Genomic DNA, 21,024 nt, shown 5'->3' on the forward strand with positions numbered 1-21,024 from the left:
ACAGATTTGAGGTGTGTGTCCTGGAGGCCAAGAGAACCACCAGCAGAGCAACCGAGGGAAGCTAGGGAGACAAGACCCAGCAAAAAGGGCAACTTGGAGGCCACAAGGACTAAATAAGACGATCTGGAGGGTAAACAAGGGACCAGAAGGTTCAATGAAAAAGCTAATTCGATCAAGCCACAGTTCACTGGATCTACTGAAGCGGTCACAGGGTCTTGCGATCAGCGGCTGACAGACGGCAATCATACTTAATCGTCTCAGAGAACTCGGAAGGGCTCAGTAATAGACTTTGGTGGAGGTGGATCATATTTGACTCAACTCAAAGGTCACAAGAACAGCCAATGGGTCAATGGTCAGGCTGAAGGACGATGAAATGCAGCTCCTAGGAACGCAGCTCTTTTGCATGCTGCTGCACACGAATGATCGTCAGAGAAAACACGCCACCATCACTTTCCGTTAGAAGTGCTTTATGCACCGGCGTGCTGCAGCAGTATGTTTTAACTTCAAAGAGAATATTACAGCTGATGAAGAGAAAATCTCAAAGTCCGGCTTTTGTAATCCACGTTTCCTGAAGTAGGATTGCGGGGATTCTGTTGACACCAGTGCAGAGCTTGCTCAGGAATGGCACCAAGCAAATGTGAGTGTCTTCTACATCCAGAACAACACAGAACAGATACAAGGACAGCAAAGGGTTTGGTGGGACAATAACAGTTTAGAACTACAAAGGAGTAAGGCGATGTTCTTTTCTCCAGAGAAGTCCCTTTCTGAATATTTGGGCAATTGTCAAGCAATAACTCTATCTTCTCTTAGACCAATGAAGAAAAGGAAAATGCTACTTCAACTCTACCTTGAGCAAAAAAAACTGAATTTAAACATCTTCCAGGAGCAACTTTGGCCAATGAACCAAGAGCAATTTCAATGGTACATCCGGGACGGTACAGCACATTTTCACAAGACTGATGTGATAACTAAGTGATTCAGGAGTAAAACCGGAGAAATTCTTAATCAATGGTTAGGAAAATACTAGGCTCTGAATCCAGTTGGGAAACTCTTTCGTTCTATTTAGCTTTATACACATACATTTTGGCAGATCATTGATGAATTTCACAATATCTCCGATGACTTTTATGCAGATGCCATTCAACTGTAGTGCTTCTTAAAAAAAATCTCTTTGTTTTTTACGCTGTCTGAATTAGTTGAGTGCTTAAAAACATCCAAACTGGTTAAAAACGAACTCACATCAACAACGTGTCAGACCTTTGAGAAAAGAAAGCGTGCGATCGTTGCCCCGGAGACCAGGGAGTTTCTGGAAACAGATAGGATTTCTGAACTCAGCCAACACAACCAAGCTTACACAACATAGATGTTTTTTTGTAATATATATAACTTCTTCCTGAAATTCAGTCAACATTACTTGTCAAAAAGTGTTTTTATATTTGAAATAACTTCCAAACTAAGAAAGTTGGTGTCAAAGCAAGAAATTAAGACTTTTTTGGGGTTCTTATGTGTGAAAGTGTTATGTCACACTTTCACACATTCAACAACAACAAGAAGAAACTTACTTTCATTTAAGACAAAATTCTACAACAAGACTCTTCACTGGAACAAACGAAAGATATCTGTATTGTCTTAATGTCTGTGCACTGATTGCCTGTTTATTTTGGAATAAATTTTTAAACCTTGACTTTGGTTTTCAGGCTAACCTCCTTCCTATATTTTTGATTTGTTACAGCTTCATACACCAACTTGAGCCCTCAGGCCCTTCAACCAAAACCTACTCTTAGTGCCAAGAACAAGATATTAAAACGGAGGGATTGCTCTTTCCAGACTGTTGCACCTAAACTGTGGACCAAGCTGTTTTTAACACTCTCTTCCTATTCTGAAATTCCACACTGAGCCTTTCCGTCAAAAGACTTTAAATCGATCGCGCTTGATCGTGGCACCTTTCCAATCACGTTATTCTAAAGACGAGTCCTTATTATTCACGGTTGTTTAACTAGTTGGGTTTCTGGTGTTTCTGGTATTATTGATGAAAACATCGATGCTGTAAGATCTGCTGCCTGCGTCACTCACACTGGGAGATCAAAAAAGTTCAATTAAATATGAGCAATACAGGCTTACTCTTTGAAAGAGAATCTCATCGATTCTCCCCGAAGCTCAACATAAACCTGTCATTAGTATTTCTAACAGGGCAGGTGTAACAGATTGAATCTCCGGTAGCCTTGACACCAGTCCAACCAGCAGATAAGAGAGCATGCTGAGCCGTGCAAGCAGATACCAACATGTTTGACATTTTGTCAGCTATTGATTTGGAACTTAACAAAAGAGGCAGGAAATATAGTGCTGGTGAGGAATCTGACACGGAGGTTAGAGGAGAGGCCCGTTTAGCACACGGGAAGCCACATGGTGTTTAACTGTGCGCTGCGTGAGCCGTTAGTCAGCAGTGTCAACTGCTGTCAGTCTGCTGCCAGTCGAACGCAGCGTGGATATATTTTAAACTCGCTGAGAAGGACGAGGACGTAACGATGTCTCGGCCACGTTGACAGATTGACAGAACCTCCTATTCAAAACTTCTTGGTTTTTTTTTGTTTTGTTTTGTTTTTCCTGTTGGGTGGACTGATTGGGATGTTGAATAAATCCAGTCACAACGTACCAAACCACAGTTAGCTGAAATGACTAAACTGAACTGAAGTGAGGGATTTAACACCACCGCAGGAAGGATTTTAAGCCAAGTGAAACTATTGCTCTGCCCGTGCGATATGACATTATTTTGTTATTCATAATAAGTTCACAGAACCTCGCCTGAAAAAGTCAAGTCAAAATCACAAACTGATGACTGAACATATTCACTCTTTAAAACAAGTTCCTGGAGCAACAATGCAGCCCCAGACCACCACACTATCGCTACTATGTTTGACGGGTTATGTGATTTATTTTTTATTCTTTATTTTTTTCTGAAATATTGTTAGTTTTATGCTAAACATTTTTTTGGTGAACAGTGGATTTGGGCTTACAACTCTCCAACAGATACCAATATGCCCCAGTCTCTTTCATCTTGACCTCCCAAAAGTTTTGGAGATGCCTAAAAAAAAGTGTCAATCACAGTTATGTTTTAAGGTACGTTTTGTTTTCTTGACTTTTTGATGTGTTTCGGTGTGACAACCTCCTCACAGCTTTAAGTCCTACTCCAACTCATTTCAGACGTCAACATCGCCAAACTAGTGTGAAGGATGTTTTTTTTTGACTGTTAAAAGAAAAGTTGGTAATTTGGCTGTGGCTGCTGCTGGAAGCAGCAACGTCTTACGGTTTCTAAATGTGTCAGTAATAAGCAGTTGGTAATTTATCCCAGCTTTCATGCTTAATTGGCATATCTGTTTCAGCAATGCCACGACATTTATTCATGTTTTGCAGAAGGGATGAGAAAGTAAGACTGTGGTGCAAATTTATTCAAGCACATCCAAAAGATTCGGAATAGCATTAAGTTCTGGGCATTCTGGACAGCAATCCACTTGTGAAAATTGTGCCTCACGTTTATTAAACCAATCGGGCTTAATTTTAGTCTGATGGATCCTGACATTGTCGATTCGGAATATGCCCATGGCAACAGAGAAGAAGAAATGCAATGATGAAATAACCTAATCCCTCAGTAATTGTCCTTTCTTCTTTGGACAAATAAACTTCCAGACTAGACCTGACAAAATCCAACAACCCCAGATCACTGAACTCCAGGTGTATAGTTCAGTAAATTGGGACCTAAATTAAGGTCTTGGTACAAACTCAAAAATTGAAAGAGGATTTCTTTTTATTTATTTCCTTTTTTTTTTTTTTACTAAGACTGGAGTCTTAGACAGGTAAACTAAAAAAAAAAAACAGAATGCACAGATGAGGTGAACCTGACAAGGAATAGGCACAAACGCGCTAAAACTAGAGGTCATGTTCAGTGTCATTATCATCATTTATCTGCCATCTATTCTTGCCATCTGGATCCAATACAGCATGCTGATTGATGAATGCCAAGCAGTCAGTTTTGTTATATTTGCTGACAAAAACGCCTTCGGCTTCATCGTTACATCTCAGTTGACAGAATATGTAAACTTTCATAGGAATACCTTTAAAGGTTCATTTCCCTCAAATGTAGCTTCTTCTCTGCTATGCCTTCTAAGATCTGTTTGTAATCTAAACATTTCGTCTGCAGCCTGCTGTGTGCAACTGTTAAACTATGGAGGAGGTCTGAATTCATGTTACCCACTCTTGCATCACTCTTGCAACTCACTGTGTTCCATAAATAATGAAGCGCGCTGGGCATGCTAATTAAAGTCAAAACAATGACACATCACTCACAATGAACATTTTGTTTTCATGTCTGCATTTGCTTCTTTTGTTTTAACCACATAAAACGTATAAAGAGCTGGGCACTTACACTGTACAACAGACAGATAACCCACTTTGTGTCTCATCGATTATTGATTTGGCAAAACATTCCCTGCTTTAGGTCAGCTAGGATTACCGAAAGGGTTTTAATTTGCTTCATGCCTGAAAAATGTGGCGTTTATATGGTTTTCTTTAGATTTAAAAAGCTAGATGCACTTAGATGCCATTTGTGAAAGCACTGATTAAGATGTCACGGTTGTTTCGGAAGTATTTCACATTTGTTTCAAGTGGCTCGCCTCAGGTTTGAGCAGCCAGAAAGAATAAAGGATGTTGAAATCGTCACTTCTGACAGAAGTGCTCCACACAGGAGCACAGGCAAAGTCTCTCTGGAGGAGATGGTGCAACTTGCATTGTGGCCATGATTGTTTTCATAACTAAATTAATTACAGATTTGCCTAACTAACTCAGAGTAAATTGTCACTCGCCAATCCTTCTGCTCATTTGGGTTCCACCCAATCCTTGCAACCATGAACAGCATTAAAGGTACAGTATTATGTGTCAAGTCAATTTTACACGTTACAGCCCCTTTTAGATAAATGAGGGAGTTGATGGATATTCTCCCATAGTTTTCCCCTGGGCGACATCTTACGAATGCTTACTAAATGCTTAACTAGCATGAAGAAAACATACCGATGTGGTCAAACCATAACCCTATTGGATTTATAAAAGGATTTTATATAGGTGTTGTGTTTACTGCAAAACACAGTCTGTTCTTAGTAATACAAATCTTTTATGAGGCTAAGATCTTCCAAATCTGCTTTCTTGCGTGCATATATTTTCTAAGAAGAACCGCATTTTAAAAGGATTACCTGACTCGTTTTCTAGGAGGATATTTTTAACATTCAAAAGCAGCAATGAGGGACTGAGCGCTGATGTTGTAAATCAAAAATCGGAGAGTTTAATCCTACCTCGGGGCTTATCTTTATGAGTTCCTCGTTATACAGAGTCACGGATTACAGACTTGTGGTACCTTTGTGCAATTTGCTACATACTTCGCAATCTTCCCTGAATAACACATATTGATCGTTTTCTTTTCCTCACTTCTCTGTGATTTTAATTGCCTCATCACCTGCTTCTCCCAGTCCACCGTCGTTTTAGCTCCTGCTTGAAGCGCTTCCTCTTTGGTAAGCCCCTGTCGTCATTAGAACTGTTGTGTTTTCCGATTATTTTGGAGCTGCTGCGTTCAAAGAACATCCAGTCGTTTATTTTAGTTGACTCCAGTGTAGTGGTAATAATTATTTTATGAGTAGAGTCAGGTGGGACCACCTTCAATGGTTTTTGTCACTGCAGAAAAAATGCCGCACGTCTTCTTCTGCTTGATGTGCAGCGGCACGATGAGGATTCTCTGTTCAGTTTGAATATTAATTAAACGAATAAAGATTAAATGCAATTGAATATTTCATTATTTTAAAAATTGACGGGTAAATCCAGATTATGACTGAATTTTTTTGAGTTAAATGACGGACGATGGAAAAGACTAGAGCAACTCTGCTATCAACGCTATTACAGCAACTGGCAACCATGAATACATAGGCACGTCTAAGCTAACGCCTTATGCTTCTTTAAGCAATTATGGTCAATTTTTTGATGAAAATACAGAAGCAAAAGCAATTTTTTTGGTTTATTTTGAAAGGAAACATACACAGCTGGTTGTATATGACTGGGTGAACGGGAAAATTTAATAAATCTCTTTGTGGAAATTTGATACGGCAAAAAAATAAAAAAATAAGAAGAACTGATCTTTGTGATTTTCTTAGCACACAAAATGAGGATCTTTCCCTCAAACAAGACAGCCATGACACAGGATTATTTATTTTCATAACACGTTGCAGGTTTGCTGGGTCACACAAGCCACAGTTGGAGCCTGGCACCTGCAGCTTTTCATCTAACCTTCTGATTGTGACTTTGATAAAAGCTTTTGTATTCAGCAAGGGTACACGGCTCTTAATGTTGAGTCGCTGACAGCTTCGGCAGTCAGTCCTAACCCTGACAACATACATACTGATTTACTTTTTTTTTCTTTTCTTTAGGCATTAGACATTTAACTGATTCAAAAAACATTTCTGAATAGGTCTTCCAGACAGATCATCTGCACTAGCTTTTTTTTTTTTTGAAAATCTTTTGTTAAATAAATCACAATCTATAAATGCTTTGGTTATAGGACCAAGTTTTCAGTGTGAAGCGTTTCTTCAATTTTCTGAACTTCCTGTGGAAAACAACTTTTCTGTGGCCTTGCCCTCTCTAAGCTGCTGGTTAAAACCTCCTTTGAGGAATGGCAGCCTCTAAAATTACTCAGTGTTCTCCTGCAGACTCCTGCTGTTTTCTTCTTGAACTGAAGAGGAATATATCCTCTTTGTAATTGGACCTCAGCTCCAGTCATTTCTTCACAATAAAAGTTCAACACTTGAGACGAAATTCCAATCAGTTTATTAAACAGGGTAACAGAGGCTGGATCATGTCCAACTACAGCACTAATATTATCAGTGAGTCGTATGTTTTTTATTTTTTTATTTTTAAGAATTGACCTTTTTTCTCCACACTTAACTCCAACTGTTTCAATTCATGAGCGTTTTGCATTTTCTAGCCATGTTAGCTATGATGTGCCTATGTGAGTCATAAACAAAATGCTTCTTCTTTTTTCATATTACAACATCAATCAATCAATCAATCAAATTTTATTTGTATAGCACATTTCAGCAGCAAGACATTTCAAAGTGCTTTACATAATTAAAATAAAAACAGCATTTAAAAACCATAATTAAAACGTAAACAGTGAGAAAGAGAAATAAAAAGCTGTAGAACTTTAGTTGAGACGCCGTCAACTGGGACTCCAACCATTTGGACTTTAGTCAAAACGCTGTTTGACAAGGACTCTAACCTATCGGACTTTAGTCATAAACAACTCTGTTCTAAGTTCCTTTAACTTCTGCCAACATGTGTTTTCCTGTATCTGTTGCCCAGCAACCGTGTATGGGCTGAGGGTAATGTGGTAATTTTCTCAGTGTCGTTTCTGTGACACTGTGATAAAAAAAAAGATGAGACACACACATTCAGCTTCCATTAGCATTTAACAGAAAGGTTTATTCTTCTTCTGTGTAATGAACATACTCCATATACAATACTTCATATGCAGTACTTATCAAATTCTTAAGGTATCAAAAACTTCAGATATCACTCAGTAACTGCAATAGTTAAGCCTTCAATTCAGTATCTCAAATGGCCATAATATCCCTTTAAGCCAAACGGAAATTCCTTTAACATGCTTCTTTGTGTTATGAATTTCATTACGTGACAAAATCTACAGATGGCTTTAAGTTCTTTAAACCATATTAGTTTTTTTTAAGTTAGTGCTTTAACTCAAATAGTGTCCCTTTTTCTCAGACCTTTTGCATTATTAACTATCAAAATGAAAATATATGAATTTGCTTTTAATTATTTTAATAGCTATTTCTACTCTGCACAAATAACATATACTTTAATACTAAAGCAGTTTAGCTTTTGTAATGCTCCTTTAATGGTGTCTCTTTACTAAGCTTCACACACAGACAGCCTTACTCACTGAATATCATAACAACATGGCATTCGGTGGGTTTATTGGTTTTTACAATAACCCATAAGAAATGTCAATTTTACAAGAGACCAAAACAATGTCCTTTGTGTTAAGAACCGTTTCTAACTGTTTAAAAATACAGTAATTTCAAAGTGGATTCAGTAGACCTTCAGCTGGTTATCAGCTAGCTCAACACACATAAGTCCGCTAGCATTAGCATTAATTTGTCTGCAGAAATGTGTCCCGTTTTCTACACAATACTAATCACAAATTGCATAACGTGACTAATTTGTTGACTCTCAATTCAACTGTTAAAGGTAAACAATATATGTGCATCAAAATACAGAGAGAGATACAAAAAGGTTGAGACACCCACGTTGGGCTTCTATTAGCATCTAACAGGAAGGTTTATTCTTCTTCTTCTATGTGCCCAACCTTCTCTATGTTACAGGTGCCCCCTAGTGGTTTTATGTGGAATCGCATCGAATAACTGAAATTACACTACAGAACATTTTACAATGAGAAATTAAAGATAGAAAAAGAAAAAAAAATGTTGTGGTGCCTAGTTTTCTTCTTAGTGTTTTTTGTTTACTTATAATTCTACATATACATACCTGGGATATTCATAGGATTAACAACCATAATAATTGCAAAAAGCAGTGCTGATAAAAACATTCTTGTCCCTCACAATCATTTGTTTGGCTACCTTACCTCACTCTGGGAAGGACCTGGTGACTGTTGGGCCAAGCAAATTGTAAATGTTTCTATGGTCCCTGTAGGGTCCGACCAGGTTCTGGCAGAGAGCTATCGAAAATCTGGAGTACACATACACAGGGGGAGTAATTATGAAACAGAACTGAAGCCAAAGCAGGATTAATAGCTTTGTGAGGTAACTTCAGGTGCAGTTCCAAATTTTTCATGTCACAGAGCAGGTTAATTTCTTACATGGATTGATCACCGTCGCACGCTGGACCCCTAACCAGCCACTGTTATGGTTTCAGATATGAGATAGATCAAAATGAAACCATATTCTCCACCAAGAATTCCCCTAAAAGAATGAAGAAATCTTTTCAGTGTTGCCCTAATTACTGTTGTAAAATATTAATGCAATAATTTGTGAATGATAGTGAATTAGAGCCCACTTTATAGACCTGAGACCATAAATCATCATTAACTAGTGTCACCAAAGAAAAAATGTTTGAGTAAATCTGTCAGTGGCTTTCATGCTCTGCAGAGTCGCTTTAGTTCGGATCCCCAGTGTGGATAAGTGATGCTTTGCTTGTTCCTGCGCTGAGGTATTCACACAGGTTAATTCTGAAACTTGAGCTCATTTCCGCGTTCTGCTGATGGACGGCACATCTTTAAAAACCGCTTCTTCTACTACTGAGCTGAAGGGTCACTGTTGAGTTGGAGTGCCCAGGGGCCAAAGATAGTGAGGGCAGTGCAACCGAGACCTGTGATTGAAAAAATACCCGCTCTTTGTAGTTTGCTATAGCTGAGGGGACCTCAGGTCGGGACGAACCTTTGAAAATGGGTCGTGGCTGTTGATGTGCAGCTACAGACAATATTGCCTCCCTGGACATAGAGGGTTTCTTTGCTGCGGTTAAGGTCAGGAGCCGGTCTAGGCAGAAAAAGGAAAATGTCTTCTTCTTTTATGCGATGGCTGACTGACGGATAAAATAGCAACAATATTGTCCCCTGTGACGATTTCAAAGTAGCAGAACCCAACTTGCAGGGATACTGTTAAAGTTAAGAGACTGCTATGTGGGCTTGTGTCCAAGATTGAAAAAGTCCTGCAATATTTGGTAGATCTTTACTGTACTTGTCCTTATTTCAAGTTCTGGCTCACTTCTGGAATCTGTCGCAACCAAAACGAAGTCAGGTTATTTAATCTCTGAATGTAGAGGTTGTAAAATGTTGTTTTAATTGATGGGAGGCCACACTTAGAGTGACATTTTGACAAGTTTGAGAGATTGTTCCTTCATTGTTGAATTATTGGTCTGATTCTTAATACACAGAAACATGTTTACTGCCAACCTGCAACTATGGCAGAGCAGGGGATATGGAGGTTTGTATTAAACATTTGTCAAAGATTTTTGCAATTTGGCATTATGAAAATAGTTGAAATTTATTTTAGAGTTTAACCTTCTGTGTAAGTTAGGCAACATAGCTGACCAGGAGATTACTTCAAAAAAAGGCATGTTTGTTGCTTTCGATAGACTGCAAAGGCAGCATAGACTTTGATGCAAACATTTAAATTGTCATGTCATTATTACGTATTTTTCAAGTACTGTTTCTTGTATCTTTTCAAATGTGGATGCATAAATGTGCCACCCCTACCACCTTCACAGTATTTTTTATTATTTTTTTGCATCTAACGAAAAAAAAAAAAAAAAAATCGACTTAGTCGATCTTCCACTCGGTTTACTTATGACCTTGATGAACACAAAACCCTACCTCACATTTTGCACATTATGACCATGTTATGAGGTACTAAAGTTGAATGACATGATAAAAATGTTCTCATTCGCACATTCTTAGCTTTCAAAGACTAATTTGGACAGTCCCAGTGGACTCAGAAAAGAAAAAGAGAGAAGAGAGTGAAAAGGAGATCGGAGAATACAGGTCAGAAGTTACAGTACGGGAGGGATTTTCACAGACAAGCAGAAATACTAACCGAAAACTCGTACCTACATTTGTGCTTCCATTTCACTCAGTAGTTAATTAACTTATTAAAAGGTTTACAAAGGCATCGCATCATCCGCTGGGCTTTCACAAACTGCTTGAAGGCAAATTTCTGAATTTAGATATCAAATGTTTAACTTAGCAAATAGAAATAAATGTGGTAACCGTTACCACCAGTGTATTTATTGCTGGATTGGACAGCTTGGGCATCCTTGTTGTCGAGCTGCCACGGTGTTGGCAATTAATAGCAAAAGATTGCTTCCCTTTTTCCTATTTTTTGCATGAACATGTCAGATTCCTGACCGCTGATATTCCCCATGCGTAGAAATGACATGCATGTCACATGAATTTCCAAACTGACCTAAAACACGACATGCTCAGTGTGGTTTCAACATGTGGAGTATTGGACCTGTTAACTGTTCCTGCCTGGAAAAAGTCAAGTAATGCTTTTATTTTGTTTTTTTTTAGAGCGTTCTAGCTCCGGACAGAGGGCTTACAGAGCCATAAATTGTACACACACTGGAGGCAGTTCCTCTTTTGAATATACCCCTCAGCTACACTGTTATTCGTGTTTACAGAAAATACCCAACAGTAGTTTTCTATTTAAGGCTGCTTACTCCAGAATGTTTTCAGGCGCATTGGTTATGGACGCCGCTACAATGAAGTGTTGTGGCACTAAACAATCGTAAAATGGTGAAACCCGTAAAACATCCCTAAATAATAAAATGTTTTGTCATGGAAATTGTTGTTGGGAGATGAAAAGTATCTCATGCCATGTTGACCGGAATGAAACTGTTATTTGCTTCATTCAGATCTTTCTGATCTGTTTGAAAGTGCTACCAATTTTCTCTAAAACCATAAGTGACAGGATAATTTAGGGACTTCACATTTCCGTGTGCATTCATCTTTTTTCTTTTTCTCGTGAACACTTTGCTCATGGATGAAGTGCTTAGAGAGACTCTGACAATGCAGCATGGTTTTTGATTCCTTTATCTTGCCAAAAAGTGAGATTAAGTGCTTTCAGTTATAACAATGGTGTTTTTTTTTCTCTTGATGCGTTTTCTTTTCTTTCTTTCTTTTTCAAGGTTCACCAAACGTTAACCAAAAGGAATAGTCACTTAAATGTTATATTTATTATTTATTTTAAGCTGGCTGCCATAAACTCTGTTTGCATCTGCTCCAGTCAGTGAGAAATTATGAAACGGAAAGTTTTGTAAATATATTTAAGAAACTTGTAAGAGTTTTTACAAGCATCACAATTTCGCTTGGAAGATGTAGTTGCTAAAGTTGTGGAAGCATTTTGCTTGGTTGAAGAAGAACATAATACACTGTTGTTTAGATTTTTTTTAAATTTTCCATACAATCCACTACAGATGAATAGTGGATCATCTGGCCTTTCTATTCGTGAAATATAGCCCCTTTTTTTTTTTTTTTTTAAGTTTTGAAACCAAACCGCCTCAGGGTCTGTGCTGAGCTTGGAAGAAATTTAAATGGGTTGCATGCATAATAAGCACCAAACAAGTTTGTGAAATTTCAAAGTTGCTAATTTACTATGTCTCCTCAGTCCCTTGGCTACTCTTGATTGCTGAATTATTCATTTCATGCCGTTCAGGTTGTCCTCCTCTTGATAGTTATCAGGGCATTCCTGAGTGAACAGCTGGATTTTCTTGCTGGAGTCAAAGAAAACCCATTGTGCATGTGTGTGTGTGTGTGTGCGTGTGTGTGTGTGTGTGTGTGTCTCTTTACATACTACATATCAACTTGGAATAATGTTTGCAGATATTGCAGGTATATGAATGAAAACTTTTCTTAATTTATGGTGAGAATATTTCTTTGGTTTTTACAAATGAAAGTGAATCTGCAAATAAATCGGATCTGATATATTTACCAGGATATGCTCTTCCTTCTACCTATTTTTTATTATTCCTAGTATATTGCAGTACAAACTATAGAAAATGACAATAGCATGAACTCAGGCAGAAGTCAGTATCTTTTGCAGGGCTGCAGACGGATGAAATGGGGAAGACTTCAAGACATCGCCATATGTCTATAGAGATGGTAGTCAGTTTGTGGCAAATAGCCTTTGGACCTGTTACCAATATTGTCCATGTCTCACTCACACACACAGGCATGCACACGGTTACGGACAGCAATACATACTAATGCTTTCAGGGAAAGGGTCCAAAACTTTAAGCCGTTTAGGTTTTTGATTTCCTGTAGGGTCAGCACGCCCGGGCCTCCAAACATTTGATGATGAATGACCATCCACTCACATAAAATGGGATTTCTGTTTTTTTTTTTTTTTTTTTTCCCTTCAACGAAATGTGGTAACTGGATCATTTTTCAAAAACTAGTTGAATGAACAGAAGTTTGCTTCTGGAGGGCTGGAAAGGAGTTTCATATGACCTCAGCCTCTTTCCCAGGCGATCTGTCTCTGTAGGTACGACATTAGTTCACCCCTTAACTTTATAAGTATTTTATGGCTGAGTGATTCTTAGTTAAGATCCCTAACGAACACAATGAAACGTTTGAATGGAAGTTGTGATTTAAAAATCTGAACTGTCACAAAGGACAGCGGAGTCTTCATAGAACGTGTAAGCCGTTTGTGGGTGACAGTCAAGGAAGGGAAAATTAATCACAAAGCATTCAGTGGACATAAAATAAAACTTTGAAATATATCCATATGTGGCTCTAACTCAGAGGTCAACAGCCCAGACCTGGACCCAAAAGGGAACCACTTCTGGACCCTGACCGGTAAGATTTCAATGCAGCAATTGAGTTTTAAACTGTACACTTCTAGCATGTTTACAGTTGTTTACTTTGAGTTACTCCTGCCTAGAAGCTATAGTAGATAACCTTTACAAAAATGTTTTTTTGTTTTTTTTAATTATTTGTTAAATCTGATGCCATGCTCTGACAGTATAATATGAGAAAGAGAATCTTTCTTATAAAAAAATTTAGCTCCTCTGTATTTATTGGACGACAAATGGGAAGATACGTTCAGAAACAACCAGTCGGAGTCAGAATAAGTGTTGTAGATTTACAAAGGAGCGTCACATTAAGACATTGAAATTTATTTATTTTTTTTTCTTTACACAATTTTACACTCCAACCTGGAAGAAATTGCCAAACCCCACAGCAAACAAAATAAGTAATAATAAAAATAAATAAATAAAACTCAGTTTTCACCAATCCTTGGGGCGAATATTTTGTGCAGCCTCCTTTTGCAACACTTACATCAGCTCATTTGGTTCAAACAGCCTGTGGCAGACTGTATCTCACTGAGCTTTATGACCATCACCACAAAAGAACCGACCCGGTTCCTTCCGGCTGTGTAGGTTCCACTGCTGCTCGATAATTTCTTCCTGATGCCACAGATTCTTTATCAGACTTTAGTCTGAACTTTCACTTATAGAAGTATAGAGACAGTGCATCCAGAAAGGATCTTTTTATCATTTTACTATGTTACAGCCTTCATTCAAATTGCATTAAATGAGTTTTCCTTAAAATTCAACGCACAAATACCTCCATATGACAATGTGGTAAATTAATGAGTTAATGGCTTATATGCTTTCATAACGTAAACTAACCATATCCTCTCTGTTTTTAAATCGCTTTGAAACAATAAAATATCCCGTTGTGTTGATGGGAGTGGAACATTCCCTATTGATACGCTCCCGGCTGCTACTCTGAGAAAAAATAAACATCCCATAATATGTATTATTAGATCAAATCTTCTTGACATATTAGTAACTGTAGTCTAGCCAGCAGTCATTTTTTGAACTGTTTTCAGCATTGTTTGATAAAGTTGAAGCTGCAACTTTCTCAAATTCTAGAGACATTTGTAGCATTGGGATTTTAACCCAGTTCAATTCAATCCATTCAGTTTCTTTGTATTGACTCAATTTACATAGGGAGTCTATAGCAGAACACCAAGAAAGCCTTCATCAGCCCAAACTCCGAGCTTTAAAAATAGGATTTTTAACAACTCTTCCTCGCTCTTCAAAGTTAACTTTAAAAATGGAGAAATGTATGACTACGAGTGTGCTAAGATTAGACAAACCTTGATCATTTAGAGCTGAGAGTCATTTGCAACACTTTCAGAGTATTTTACATGTCAGAACGTAAAATTGTCTGACGTTTGCCTGGTTAAATCTAAAAAAAAAAAAAAAAAAAAAAGATTAACGGCTCCCTTCGGGTCTGGGGCCGGTACCTATTTCACAAAACGAGCCATAAATACCTTGGTGTCTGGCTTACAACTGATAGCGGGATGGAATGGGTGACTGATAGGCAGAGCGAGGCCTCTTCTGCGGTAATGGAGGTGCTGTTCCTGTCCGTTGTTGAAAAATTACCTAAATTAATGTGCAACGCTTCTGACTTATCAATCCATCTATATTTTGACCGCAACACATGATTACACAATATGGATGATCAGCAAACACCGATGATGTAGCAGTGTTTTTCCCATCAGTTTTTCCCATCTCTATTTATTCCAAAAAATATATATATATAAAAATCTCCACTCAGCTCCACACTTGTTGATGTTGATGTTTAATTGATTATTAAAATAATTTTGTACTGTGTGTGTCTTTGTGTTGCTGAAGGTGTAATGAGTTCTGTAGACACGCACCAGTTCGGTTACACCATTAAGAGGGTATAGCCTTAACCTATTGTTTGGGTTTCACTGAAAAACCTATTTGTTTTACAACACAGACTGATTAAATTTTCTGAAAAACTGAAAAAAAAAACAACCAAAAAACACACACATTGTATGGAGATGATCTTGAGTTACACTGACAAAGGGTTCTACAGGGACGTGAGCAAATCCTGTTATAATTCCACAAATAGTGGAGTAGTTAAAGCTCGTTTCAATGCACAAAGTTATACGCAGCTTTAAGCACAAAAGACGCCGACTGAGCCTCTTTTTTGTCAGTGGTTAGAATGTTAATATTCACATGGTACAGTACTTGCTGTTCTGCTAGGGAGAACAGATTGGGAATACTTCTTTAAGCCTTCTCAGAACAGCTGCACCTAACACACAGTGGGACCTTTCTCTCTGGAAGCCCTGCTGCTTCTTTACTGGAAGTAAGAAATGTGCAAAACAGAGAACATGCCTGTCTGGCAGGAACAAACTAAGGCAAATCTGACGAATAAAGAGAACAAAAACAAAAAAGCCCAACGACAACGAGACGACACGAGGTGGTTTACGGCAAGAAATGTGCAGAACATAAATGGCAAGCAGACTTTAATAGAGCAATACACATATCTGCCCTCATTTTCCTAAGGAGCATTTCCTTCTAACTAGACAAATATGAATAGTGTTTTAACGTAAAAGGATTTGTTGATATCTGTCGAAATCTCAGGCGAGCGCATTACGACGCAAGTCAAGATTTGCATGTGTATCGGCACAGGAAGCTCCCGAGCTTCAGTCTGTGAGATCTCCACGTTCTCTCACACACATGTTGAAGGTTTCAGTGGTCTAAGCCCCCTGAAAGCAGCACGCCTTGGGCTACACTAGCTGAAGAAATCCCTCCTCAGTCCCCGAAGAAGGAAAAAGAAGAAAAAGAAGAAGGAAAAAAAATCACTTGCCTCTAGGCTCCAGAGAAAACAGACACTTGCCAGACTTAGCACCTAGTTTATATTTCTATCCACTTTTATAACAGAACGTTGTTAACTATGTTTCAATCTCATCACTGAAAACTGGATGCTTCAGCGATATGCAAAACTGAGTGACGAATTGCAAAACCACAACAGATCAATCGACTGGTGACCTATCCAAAGAGACAAATTAAGCTACATTTGTAGGGGGGAAATGTAAAATGTAGAGAATAATACTGGGCAAGTATTTACAGCATTTCAAGCTTCATTTTAATATTTAAGAAATAGAAGTAGCTTTTGAAGGATATATATCTGGATGCAATGATTTAACCTAAGATAAGCCATTCTGCTTTGGGTCGAGAGATGAGCAGTATATACAAACACACACGCATGCTGCTTGGACCTCACGAAGAATTATGAGGCTGTATTGTTACTACTATAGCACAAGCTGGAAAACTGTTACTAAAGTCTCAGGCAGTAGGTGCATCGTAATACAGTGATTTTTTTCTTCAGGTAAACAAGAAGAATAGAAGAAAAAAGGGGAAAAAAATAAAGTGTTTTCTCAACTATGTTTCTTCAAAACCTACAGTATGTCCTTGTTGTTTTCATCTTTAGCTGCTGATGTATGTTTGCACAGACAGTGTGGTCACATCCTACACACACGTGCATCTCTCTGCATAAGAAAAGCTGAACGGGCACCGAAAGTTAGCATGCTAGCTGTAACGCTCAAACACAATTCATCTGGTAATGTGTTTGTGTCATCCATATTAAATACAAAATAAACCAATTCTAACACAGAGAGTTAGAAGATGCTGTCTGACACCAGTGAGACGATATCATTGTCCACTCCGCTCACTGAAACTGGTCGCCCTGAAAGGCTACTGAGAGCAAAAGAACCAATAACTCCAAACAAACCCAGAATAATGTTTGCAAATCAAACCGAGGACATACTTTATTGACAGTACAGGCTGTGTTTTGATGAAACCAATATTGACGTGTAATGCAACAACGAGCATGAATTGAAAATGAAATACGCCGATGGCAATATCATGTTGCTGAGGGGTTTCGCCGTAGGAGGTGCCGGACCGCTCAACAGAGCAAATGACATCACGAGGAACGGACAGCGTGTGGAAATACTGAGGGAACGACTCACTACTGTTAGAACCCTTGTTATTATACGACCTTCCAACGTAATCTATGTAGAGTCACTGAATGAGGATCTGTGCTTTGCAAGAACCAGCGCATCTTAAAGCAAGAGACGGCGCAAGGCCAGAACATAAGTGATTATTGTCGCGCTAAACCGAGTCGGTTCAGGACGAGTCTCGTCGGATCTATTAACCTCGGATATTAAAGTTAGTGCAAGGCTCATTAACGTTCTCTGGCAGCAACCAGGGAGGATGTTTGAAAGTAACTCATCTATATTCTTACAGTGAGTTTAACCGAGTAAAAATATTATTTTCAAAGAGTTCATCAGGGCCAAACAAAGGAGCACTTATTGCCTAGAATAAAGTAGAACAGGAATACTTTATCTGCGTAGCCATGGGCGACATTAAATTGATCATGAAGCCTGAAATTCTTATATTTGCAGGCACTTAAAGATTACGACAACATAAAGTAAAATCAAACACGAATGGAAGTGTCAGGGTTAAGCGACCCGCTAAATTTTGCAATCCTGCAACGCAGTGAGATGAGCTTCTCATCAGTGCAGCTGTGAGGAGTTTTTTCTTTATTTTCAGTGCTTGAGCACAACTTCCCTCCTCTGCAGCTCCGTCTCCGTTCTGAGACGCTGCGACCTCCTGCCTTTGACAGAAGTGTCCACTTTTACCCTTTTTGTCGCGGCGCCTACTATAATGGACTGTCAATGCAGACGACGTCAAAGAACAGAGTATTTTCAGCGAGTGCGTGAAACAAGAAACATGCATATTGTGTCTCAGGAAGAAGTGACAAATGTGTCCCCTACTGGGAACGCACAATGTTTATTTTTGGCAGACCTTTCCAGTTTGATCGAGCGGTACCACACTCAGGTTTTTGTTGGACCATCAGACGGTGTTAGCTCTCCTGAAGTCCTTCCCCGAGCTCCATGGATTTTGTGTTGTAAAGATGGAGTGGTCAAAGCCCCTAGACATGCTCACTTGTGATCCCTGTAAAGAGACGTTCTTAAAAACTGAACATCTTCAAGGCAAGAAAGGGTCTGAAGAATCTAGCGTCCGCGCGGTGACTAGTCAACACAGAACATTCATGTTCACTCACTTGTTGTTTCCAATCATTCAAAGGCTGGCCAACAACTAGAGTAAGCGCCGTTCCCAGTTGGGCAGCAAGTCCAACAGAATTATCCTTCTGAGGTCCATCAAGGTCCGCTTTAATGAGCACACACACGCAGCGTCGAGCCGTCCTGATTAACTCCCACTCACACAGCGGCAGCTTTGCTCACAGAGCCTGCTTCTGTCAGACTTAAAATGGCTTCATGATCTACAGATCCTGCGGCGTTTTAACAAAAAACACTGAAAACATGACACTTTACAGGTTTAAATCCCTAAACGATTACTTAGACGAGAACGTGACTCCTTCAGTCCCCGGCAGTGGTCCACACTTTTGTTATTCCATCTAACAATCACTTCCACAAGACTTAACTGATTGTATTCATACATTTTCAAAGTCCTACACACTTCTACACACCTTTTTTTTAATTTGGTTCCTGTGGTGGAAACGTATCAGGAAGGAAACGCTAACCTAGAAAACTGCCATGGCTTCTGGAGGGAAAACAAACATGAAACCACATTTCTCTAACCTGACTCTCAATCTTGTAGATGATATGAGTCTTGGTTAACCCCTTCCTTAATTTGTTGTCTTGGATTGCTAAATTCACTCTTTTTGGTAAAATAGCCATTTGACAAGGTACAGATCTTATATTTGTATAGAAAAGCACTTAAATGTAGAACGGGTTTCATTTAGAGTTCAGTGCTAGGACCAATTCTTACTATCATCTTTACAATACTAAATATGTTGCATTAAATTGCTAAACAGCAAGGGAATCTCATAAGAGCAGTAGAAAAAAAAGACACCACTGTACATATTTGATTGAAACGCTACATAGCAAAAATAGGCATTGAGAAGTATCTTAAACAACTCTAGTTTATGAGAAGTTCTTATATATACAGTTTAAAACCTTATGAACGAGCAATGCAATTTATATTAAAAACAATCAATTGAGTCATGAATGAGAAGCCAGTGGAGTGAGTCCACAACCAAAGTTTAATGGTTCCCTTTAGTAGAAATCCGAACACATTTAAACACGTTTTGGAAACACCCTCAAGATTTTATTATCAAACCACAGAAGTATCTAAACATTGGGGGGGGAAAAAAAAAAAAAAAAAAAAAATGCTTTCCAGTTCAAAGTTAGGTGTCCATGTCAAATGGTTGGAGGTCAGCAAAGAACATTAAGCTGAGTTGTATTGTATTATAATGTGTGTTTGTTATGATAACGGTTCCAATAATCACCCTGACCTGGGGTCAATTCACCCTCTCAGTGAACAGGGTTTGGTTTGGTTCGTTTTGTTTTCTTTAGATCCCAAAAAGCAGCATCCATTGGCTTCCATCACAAATTATTTCACTTCAGTCTCTCTACATAAACCAATCACTGCTAACCTCCCAGCAGCAGTATGTCCTCGTGTGCCCAAATTGAATTTACCCCCATATCAGATATTCTCAGTCAATAAAAAAATGTTCTCCCTCCCCCCTTCGGCTCGCCGAGGTTGTTTTTTTAACGACGGGGTTAAATTGTTTGAGCCACAATTAGGAGAAAGTAATTTCCCTGGTGTGCATCTCTCTTCACCCCTTCTCTTGTTTTTGCAGTCGGATTCACCCTCTCCATGGCTCCTTTGGCCAGTAAATGGAACAAGTAGAAGGGGGAGAAATAGTCTTTTTCTATTTCATACAGATAAATCTCATTTTGTGATGCTAGTCATAGAATCCAATCTCCTTTAGGCCCCCACAGCAAATAATAGACAGACTGAGAGGCACAAGCCATTTTCCAGTTCCTGTACAAGACGGGCCTGATGCATTCAAAGTGATTCAAATTGCATGCTTGTACGTTTCTGTTACTGTTTTCATTCATTTTTTTAGAGGCAGGGGGGTTTGGGCTTGGGTCTTTGTGACTCACTGCTGATATGTGGGGTGTGGATGGACTTATTTAGCCCTTACATATGTGTCTCCCTCAGTCATCCAGAGGTCTGCTAAGCTGGGTCACCAAGACTGAAATAAAGTTAAAAAATAAATAAATAAATGAAATTTAACTTTTAGTTCAATTGGACATAACGAAAGAAATTTCTTTCTCAACGGTGTGAAAAACCTCCAAAATGAATTCAGCTAGTTAAGCAGTCCTAAGTCTTATATAAGCCCACAGACACTGTGGGCTTTGCGAAGCCATGATTGCGGCAGCAGCTAGTTTATCTGCAGAGGGCTTCCACGCAATTGATGAATGTCTTTTATTTGCAATAGACTGATGAAGAAAAATGGAGACAGAGGTCTTGTCCCTCGATAAGACGGAGCATACCTGGAACTGTAACCTTGCCTTCTTCTTCTTCTTCTTCTTCTTCTTCTTCTTCTTCTTCTTCTTCTTCTGTTTGGTATGGATATCTATATTCAGTGGTATGATGAATTTGCCAAAGCTGTGAGGCTCCGCTGGGGAGTCGGATCATTCATCTGCTGCCATGTGAAATTCCATTGAACTGGAGCACTCCCTCAGCAGCAGCAGCCAGGAA

This window comes from Poecilia mexicana, unplaced genomic scaffold (assembly GCF_051168715.1).
Source record: "Poecilia mexicana isolate PSO_F unplaced genomic scaffold, ASM5116871v1 scaffold_19, whole genome shotgun sequence".
Taxonomy (NCBI): domain Eukaryota; kingdom Metazoa; phylum Chordata; class Actinopteri; order Cyprinodontiformes; family Poeciliidae; genus Poecilia; species Poecilia mexicana.